Below are 9,987 nucleotides of genomic sequence, written 5' to 3'. Positions count from 1 at the left end.
GCTGGAAGTCGCTGTTGAAGCCTTGCAGGGTCTTCCGAGGTCGCCAAAGATGATGGCAAGTTGTTCCACAACACTAAGACTCGCGATGCAGACTCCCCTTGGACTTGGATGTTCTTGCTGTCAAGGATTGCCTCCGGCTGGTGCTCCGCCTGCAGAATGTGGTTAGCAGGAGGAAGTTGAGCACTTACAGAAACATCGGCGCCGATCGCTCGTTTCAGTTGTGACACATGCACCACGGGGTGTATTTTGGCGCCCTCCGGCCACTTCAGCTTGTAGGCAACAACACCCACGCGAGCTTCAACACAGTAGGGCCCGTAGTAGCGAAATGCCAGTTTCTGGTACGGCCTCTGCGCAATCGACGTTTGGATGAATGGATGGAGTTTGAGAAACACCATATCACCCACTTCAAACTCTCTGTCCGTCCTATGCTTGTCTGCTTGCTTCTTCATACGGTCCTGGGCATGTTTCAATTGTTGCTGTAAATGCTGGAGCATGACCTCTCTCTCATGAAGCCATGTTGTCAGATCAGGAACAGAGCACTCCTCAACTTGGTCGATGCCAAACTCTCGGGGTAAATGGCTGTATATCACTTCGAAGGGTGTCCGTCCAAGCGAGGAATGGAAGGATGTATTATACCAGTACTCCGCAAGAAAAAGCCATTTGACCCAGTTGGCTGGGCAAGAATGTACAGAGCAGGGGAGGTATCCCTCGAGGCATTGGTTCACCTGCTCGGTATGCCCGTCGGTCTGGGGATGATACGATGAGCTGAGCCGTAATTGAGTCTTGGATAGCTTGAACAGTTCATGCCAGATGGTGCTGGTGAAGATACGATCACGATCCGAGATAATAGCCAGAGGAAGTCCATGCAGCCTGAAGATTTCTTTCATGAACACTATCGCCACCGTCAGGGCTGTGTATGGGTGCTTCAGCGGTAAGAAATGGGCGTATTTGGAAAACTTATCCACTATCACAAGAATGATATCGTAACCTCCAGATTTTGGCAATCCTTCGATGAAGTCTAAGCAGATGACGGCCCATGGTCTTTTTGGAATCGGCAAGGGTTGCAGCAGCCCCGCAGGTGAGACTCTTTCAGTTTTGGCACGCTGACAAGTGATGCAGGCACGAACGAACTGTTTGACCATTTCCTTTAGCCCTTTCCAAGCAAACAGTCTCTTTACTCTGTTATAAGTTGCATGGAAGCCTGAGTGCCCTCCCACCGCACTGTCATGCAGGGCTTGAATGATGAAAACCTGTGTGTCAAAGTCATTGTCAATCCAGATGCGATTTTGATAGCGGAGAACACCTTCTTGAAGATAGTAATCCTTGTGGGCAGCTGGGTCCAATGCTAGCTGGGCTACCAGTCGTTGTATCTCCAGGTCCTCCCGATAGCTATCCAGCACTGCCTCTAACCACGCCGGTTTGCATATTGCCACGGCTGACACTTCGGGCGTGTCATCATGCACCCATCTGGAGAGAGCATCTGCCGCCTTATTTGAAGTGCCTGCCTTATACTGTATCTGAAATTGGAGTCCAACCAATTTAGTAAATGCTCGTTGTTGAATCGGTGTGTTCATCCTTTGGTCTGTCAAGTTCAACAAACTTTTCTGGTTTGTGCGGATAATGAAGGATGCGTGTTGCAGGTATGGTCTCAAGTGGTCAACGGCTAAGAGCAATGCCAAACATTCCTTCTCATAAGCTGATAATCCCAAATTCTTGGAGCAGAGCGGCTTACTGAGATATGCCAAGGGATGATGGTCTTGCATAAGGACGACTCGCACACCGGTGGCACTAGCATCCGTTTCCACCACGAATACCTTCTCGAAGTCTGGTAATGCGAGCACGGGCACTTCAATCAAGGCTTGTTTCAGAGAGGAGAAAGCTGCATCCGTTGTGGGTGTCCAAACAAAGAGTGTGTTCTTTTTCAGTAGATCAGTGAGTGGTCGACTGATAACCCCAAAGTTTCCGACGAACTTCCGGTAGTACCCGGCTAACCCCAAGAAGCCCCTCAACTCACGTACTGGTGAAGGTGTTGGCCAGTCTCTGACAGCTGCAACCTTTTTTTGGTCTGTGGCCACTCCTTGCGCACTGATGCAATGACCCAAGTAATCAATCTGAGGCTGAGCAAATGTGCATTTGGAAAGCTTGACCTTGAGTTCATTCTCAGACAACAACTGCAACACTTGTCGCAGCAATTCTCTATGCCCCACAAGGTCTTTGGAATGCATCAAAATGTCGTGCATAAACACAAGAACACCATGGCGTAACAGCGGCGACAAGACTGTGTTCATGCCACCTTGCAACGTCGTAGGACCTCCCGTGACTCCGTATGGCATCACTCTGAACTGGTAATGTCCCTGATGCGTTTTGAAGGCAGTTTTTGCCTCATCCTCCTCCTTAAGACAAATTTGGTGGTATCCGGCACGCAAGTCAAGCTTTGAGAACCAGCATGAGCTGGCCAACTCGTCAAGTAACTCGTCGATCACTGGCAGGGGTAGTTAGTCTTCAAGGTCACGGCGTTGAGGTGCCTATAATCCACGCATAGTCGCCATGTTTGATCTTTCTTCTTCACTAATAGAATAGGCGAGGAAAAGGGGCTGAGACTCTCCACAATCAGTCCTGACTTAAGCAGTTCCTTAACTTGAGCTTCAATCTCGTTTTTCTGCTTAGGCGTGTATCTGTATGGACGCACATTAACAGGCTTAACCCCCGGAATCAGGGGAATCAAATGATCCCAATCTCTGTGCGCTGGAAGTGTCGTCGGTTCGTCAAACACGCTTTGAAACTGGTCCAAAACTTGCTGAGTCTCAGGCGGTATCTCCGTAATCATCGCGCCAGACGGGGATAGCGTTAGGGCCACGATGTGAGCCACTGCATTTTATGCTTCCAAGGCGCACAGCTGGTCCAAAGAAATTTGCTGTAAGGAATCGAGTTGAGCCTGCACTCCCACAAGAGAAACCTGCTGCCCTTCATGCATAAATTTCAAAGTCTTCGTTGTCCAGTCAACCCACATTGGCCCACACTGCCGAAGCCCGTCCATGCCGACCACCATGTCATAACAGCCCAGTGACAGTACTCGGAGGTCTATCGTGAATTTGTGCCCTTGAGATGCCCATCGGCAGTTTGGGACATAACCTGAACACTGGAGAGCCCCTCCGTCAGCGATCTTGACTGTAATTGGTGTTGTTCGCTGAACTTGATGCTGAATTTTAGATGCGACAGACTCACTAATGAAACTGTGGGAACTCCCTGAGTCGACCAGGATCAGTACTTCATGATCACCAATGCGCCCGACCAATCTGACAGTGCGCGGAGTCGTCTATCCTGTGGTTGCCAGTTTATAGATGGACATCAAGACTTCATCATCCGAGTCATGCTGGAGACCCACTGGCTCCATTGGATTGGTCTGAAGCAGGTCCAACAACTCCTCGACCACGTGAAGCTAGACGGTAGGGCCACATTGTTGGCCTTGCCCCCACCGCTTGCCGCACTTGAAGCATAACCCACGGGCTCGGCGGTAGTTGCGCAAAGCCGCCACGCGGTCATCGCCGCAATCTTGGTCTCGATCCCGGCGCTCTGGAGCTCGCGCCGCGTCCAGGCCGCGTCGGTCCTCCGTTCCCACCGACGGCCCCGGCAACATTTGACGCGCTGGTGCACCCATCGCCAAGAGCAGACGAGGAGTCACACCACGCTGGTCTTGGCGGCGGTATTCGCGGGGAGGTAGCGCCTCCAGCAGCTCCTCCTGCATAGATGCCAAGGAAAACGCAGAGTCCAAGTCATGGGGTTGGTGCAACATAACACCTGCTCGGATTTCAGGTTTAAGCCCTTCCAAAAACTGGGTTGTAAAGTAGACAGAATCAAACCCCGAATTATGAGCTAAAATGTTATGATAAGTTCATCAAACCTATTCATGTAATCACCAACTGACCCACTCTGACGAAGGGTATTGAACTGTCTAATATGAGACTGGTATTGCTCTCTCCCAAATTTGGTGTAGAGAGCCTCACACAACTCTCCCCAAGTGAACTGTTGACTCTTAGCTTCATGTAATTGTAACCATTTAGCAGCGTTGCCATTAAAATGCAAGGTAGCTACTCTAACCCATAACTCTGGTTGGACAGCATAGACGTCGAAGTATTTTTCACATTTCATTTTCCAGAATTGTTGATTATCCCCATCAAATTGAGGAAAATCAAGCTTGGGCAGTGACCAATACACATGCGAACTCTGATGAAAGGACTCGTAGTGGTTCTCCCTCCCACTCAGATCAGCCATACAGAAGGAAGGGGATGGATGCCTGGGTGGGAACGTACCGTTGGCCGGAGGCGGCACTAGGGTGGTGACCACCCCATGTGCCAGGCCCCCGGTTTCGGCGATGTCACGGTGGCCACTTGGCCGTTGGTGTCTCGAGTCAGCCCTTGGTGAGATTGCCGCCGCGGTGCCCACCACCTGGTCCACACCCGATCGTCCCGGATCAGGCGCGGTGCCGGTGAGATCCGCCGCAGTCCTCGTCGGATCTGCCAGGGCGGGGTGGAGGGCGATGAGCCCCACCTGCGTGCGGAGCTCGTCGACTTGATTCTGAAGGTTCGTCACCGCCGGGCGCCAGAGCTCGAGGGAGGTCTGGATCGCATCCAACCAAGCGTCGTTGGCGGCCCGTCCTTCGTTGACAGACTTGATGAGCGCGGCGAGCTGCTCCTCCATGGCCGCCGTCTTGAGAGCCTGCTTGGTGGCGTAGCGGGGTCGGGGGTAGGCCGTCTCCAGGTCGCCTGACCTCTGATACCACTTGTAACGTGCCCAATCTAGATCTCGCCGGAGAAGAAGGAAGGGAAAGGAGGGGTAGGTAGGATGCCAGGTAGAGGAAGAGCAGCTTCTCTCTATATCAGTTTGCAGATATTTTTTCCATGCCCCACGTGTTCGGTGCTGGGTTCCTTTATAACCCATGCCAACACCACGCTCTCACCCCACACGATACAGCCAGGTAGGCACCCCTGACACCCACGCACGCCACTCATGCCTCGGATGCTTCTAGCAGCAACTGACCGCTGGGTCCCTCCAGCAGCGTGTTCATGGCCGTCATATCAGTCGTGACAATGTGGTCGACATCGTCCTCGCTATTTGGCGCATCCACGCTCTCGGATGCATGTTCTTTTTTTGGCCCTGATAAGTGTCACACATGTGACACGAACACATGGCAACTCCAAACGTTTTGATGGTAAATTTAGTGACGTGAGGATGGCAACTTTAGTTGTTAAGCATGACAACTACCTTTTCCGATGGTAAGTTTCAGTTTTTTCCTTGGGTTTGTTCTCTATTTTCGGATGGCAACTTTAGTTGTTAAAAATGTCAGGACCGAAGTGCTTCATGCCACACGTGTGACACTTACCTTTTTTTCATCACCGCCATATCATTCCCAGTGTGTCTTCTGCCTTCCGTGGGGCGGTAGAGACTCCAGAGCCCCTCATGTTCAACTGCGTACACAAGCATGCTGTCTTGGAGCTTGCAGTCCCTTTCGGGCGGTTGAGGTTCTCTGCGATCCCTCACCTTCTGGTAGGGATGCAAGCGGACAGCGTCCAGTCCGTGTTGATCCGCAAAAGTAAAATTAACACCAGCACGATTATCAAAAGCAAGGAAGATTAGCAGGTTTTCAGTCATGAGGACAGACGCGGACGGCGCAGGCGCATCTGCGTGCATCCCTAGCCTCCGGTTTGCCCTCTCCTGGCCTTCCATCTATGTCCGCGTTCACCGTGCTACGGGTCATTTGGAAAAGCTGCAACTCCAAGGTGTACCGTGATCAACCATCTGTTGCTAGTGGCGACGTGGCCGACTTTTTTTGTTTCTACCAAACAATAACAGATTTGGACTTGAAGCTGCAGGACAACATGGGGTCTCAACTACAAGCCTCTCTTTCTTATACCATTATAATGTCACTTTTGCGTCGGTACGAGTTCCTTGTAATGCATACTACTGAAGAAGTGAAGATGCAACTTGAGATCTCTAACCATCGGAGGCAGAGGCGTTGTGTTGTACTGGTAATTTAGTACATCAAACATACTACTTTGGCAAGCTTTGCAAACTTTGCAAAACTAGATTTCAGACATGCAGTTACCATTTACATTTTGAGTGTCTCAACATAGTCATGACCTGTTTTCTGATGTGCCTTCATCAATATAACATTGGTACTTTAGAAAACAAGATGATTGTGATAGATTTCACATGGATGGGGTGAAGAGGGTGTTGATGCCCTTATAAAAGGGTTTGATCTTGAGAGGATAACTCAATTATGGCTAAGAGGCCCGTCCAAATGATTAACTAGTATTGCATTCCCGAGATGAGTATATGGTTGAAAGGTTTATATAGTGTAGCTATACATGTGAGAAATGAGATATTAGATGAATACTGAATAGAGGATTTTTGAGGTACCGTGATACTTTATGGAAAGGATGGGTGCGCAAGTCCAATTCTATCGATGCATCTTCAACAAGGTACTTTGGAGTTTTGGTTCCTTGCAATCTCTCTGAACTGAAGCGCACAATCGACTCTTTCGATGACTGAGCAGTGACTGCCTACATCATGCGGAGTTCGAACTCCCACAGCTCTGGTGATGTATTTAGAGGGAAAGACCAGTTGTACGCAAAACTACTGCTCTATTAACTTGTAACTAAGAGCGTGAAATACTGATTTCCAGTGAAAATCTGACCATGGTTTTTGCAAACAATCATATGATCACCACGTATTCATGCCAAGGAATTGATTCCGGTCTTTAGTCTGTTCTTTTGTTTTTGCAAGCCTTCAATTTTGTTAGAATAATAAGGCCACGACGCTGGAGGAATTTGAAGGCATAAAGGAGATGCTCTTTGTGGCGACCTACTAGGGCCTGCCCTCAACCTCGAACGACAACCCCACGAGGGACATGGGTGGCAGGAATAAGCAGCGTTTGACACTAATGACATCTTTACCACAGATCCTCAAACCTCCCACAAACATCCAGACCGAGTTCTTGGGACATAGTTTGCCATCCAACGTCATGCCGCATCGATCCGTGATGTCCCTAACCCCACCCAAAACCCTGGCTGGACCCCGCATCCCCATCCTCCATTCTCTCTCTTCTTCTGCTTCCCCCTCATCGCCGCCGCCCTACCACCCTAGCCGGCCGCCAAGCCGTTCATCCTTCTCGGACCTCCTATTTGGAGCGCTGGGCGCTGGCAAACAAGACAAGGCCGGCCCCCTTCCCCCGTGCGTCCTTTCGATCCGGCTCATGTGCGGGACGTCCTGTTTTCTTCATTTCGTTTTTTTGCTTTTTAATTTTTTTCTTCTTTAAATAAATTGAGATTAAAAAATTCCAAGTGTTAATAAAATGTTAATATTGAAAAATTGCTCAAGAAAAATCTTAGCGGATTAAAAAACTGTTCACAATTTTGAAAATAATATCCGAGAAATGAAAACATGTTCATGATTTTAAAAATATATCAGTGTACTAAGAAAATGTTCATGAACTTGAAAAAAGATGTTTCAGAAAAAATACATGAATTTTGACAAACTGTTCACAAAATTTGAAAACAATTCATTAATTAAATGAATCATCGACTCAAAAGTATTCTCTCATTCAAAAAATTATGAATTCTAAAAATGTTCGTCGAAACTTAAAAATGTTCATGAATTATCATTTTTCCCCAATTTCAAGAACTGTTCATCGATTTAGAAAAACATTCACCAATTGAAAAAGGTTCACAAGTTTAAAAGATGTCCTGGAATTTTGTAATATATTCGCGAATTCAAAATAATGATGATGTTAAATATATTCATGAATTTGAAAATGTTCACAATTTCAGAATAATGTTCATGATTTCAAAAATAAATAAATAAAATAATATCATAACTAAAAATAAAAGGAAAAACAAACATAAAAATAGAAAAAGGAAAATGAATAAAGAAAGAAAGTATGATAATAAAAAAAAGCAAGAAAAAACACACACAAAAAAGGAAAAACCGGTTAGGGGGGGGGGTGTTATGTATGCGCCAAATAGGATTCCTAGAGAGAGATAGCAAACCAGGTTCTTCCTCTCGTCATCATTTCCAGACTTTTTCCGTCCGCTACAGTATTTCCACCATAAACTGATCTTCTTCTAGAAAAAGCACAATTAAGAACAAGTGCCCAGTGATCCGATTACGTTTCTGTGATCACAAATCCGTATCGACCACATAATAATAATATAATAGAGGAATAGACCCCGCTCCATCTTTAAGCCCATCAGATCACGCCCCTGTTCGATGCAAAAAAAGAAAAGAAAAAAAGATCACGCCCTTGTTTTATGTCCACTTTTCACTGCACAAATAGGTTCATAGATAATGCTCATGCATCGTCCGGCCAAGTACTAATTTGCTTCCAGACTGTAGAGATAAACCACAAATACTTGAGATACTAGAAACGAAGAAGATTCAAAGAAGCAGCAGGGGTTGTTTCATCCTCCATGGTACTACTATTCATGCACAGCAAACCTGATGCAGCAGGGGTTGGCGATAATATTCATGTACGCTCTGAGACTAAAGCTGGTGAAGAAGCAAGTCCCCGAATCACCGATGATGTCCAGCGGGTTCCCTGTATCTCTAGCAGGAAATGCAGTTTCTACGCGGAGCTGATTAAGCAAAAGAGAAAAGGCAGTTTCTAGTGAATGAAAGGACTGCAAGAAACACTCTTCCTTTGTTTCTCCTGTTCTTCGTGAGAGCTCGGTTTTTCCTTTTGGCAAGTACACTTCCTCTGTTTTGAGTGAACCATCACTAGCTAGTTCTACAAGTTGCGACGATTGTTTCAACCAATCTGCAGTTTGAGGACATAGTCAGTGGTAATTATCTGCCACAACAATTGAGCTTGATGGCACCAAACTCCATTACTGTAGCTCGCCGTCACCGGCACAAAATTAATTGACTCTGGAGAAAATCTTCGTGAAGATGCGAGCTCATCCAGAAGAAAATTTTGACTTCTCTGAATATACAGGTAAAATTTTCTGGAAGCGGAACAATGTCTGCGACGAGAAGCTACATTTCACAATTACCATACCACAGAATGAAGGTGCATACTTATGCGCAAAAGAAAGAATCAAGGTACATACTTCAGAAGGAAATGTACATTCGGATGCACTATTCTGTGTGATACAAATTCTTACCAAATAGTGCACACTCTTCGGACTTAGGGTATCTTCAAGCATGCAACCGTTGTGACAATAAGCTCAAATGAAATTTGGCATGTTCATGAGACGCGGCTATCTTCATGGCGTATGATCATATTTTTTAAATAAAAAATTACAATTTGGTAGTTACTACCAAGATGAACATCCTTGTAAATATTAACAATTTTTTAAGTAGGTACAAATATGGAGAACATAGACTCTGCACGTAACCATGTGCTCAAAATTCTGGTTTGAACTTTAGGGTTCTACCAACTACCGCCCTATGAAGTAAGTTCTGTTTTTGGAACAAAATCAAGTACACCCTCTGTTCAGTAATATAAGATGCTATGGCATTTCAGTTTAATTTGAACTGCCAAAACATCTTATATTAATGAGCAGAGGTAGTGCACTTGCAATATAAATTTTTTTAGTGAAACTTGCAATATAAGTGGCTAGCTTTTCTTTTCATTGTTTCCTTCTGAAGTATACGTCAATTTAGGTGGCTACCTCTGCTCATTAATATTAGGTGGCTACTAATATAAGTGTACTAACTCTGCTCATTAATATAAGTGGCTAGCTGTACTTGCAATATACTACCATCAATTAGGCCTAATGCTGTGTTGGCCTGTAGCTTATAATATTTGGCATTCCTTAAAGAACAATTGGGCCGCTTGGGCTTTTGTAGGCAAGAAGAGAAACCACATACCATCAATTTCCAAGTCATATTAGGTTAAAAAAACTTCCAAGTCATGCTCTTCCTCTTGTCAGCATTTCCACATGATTTTACCGAAAAAGACTTTCGCCCCGCTTTATAAATAAAGCAACG

The sequence above is a fragment of the Triticum dicoccoides genome, chromosome 2A, assembly GCF_002162155.2.
Source record: "Triticum dicoccoides isolate Atlit2015 ecotype Zavitan chromosome 2A, WEW_v2.0, whole genome shotgun sequence".
Taxonomy (NCBI): Eukaryota; Viridiplantae; Streptophyta; class Magnoliopsida; order Poales; family Poaceae; genus Triticum; species Triticum dicoccoides.
This window is presented reverse-complemented; position numbering follows the sequence as displayed.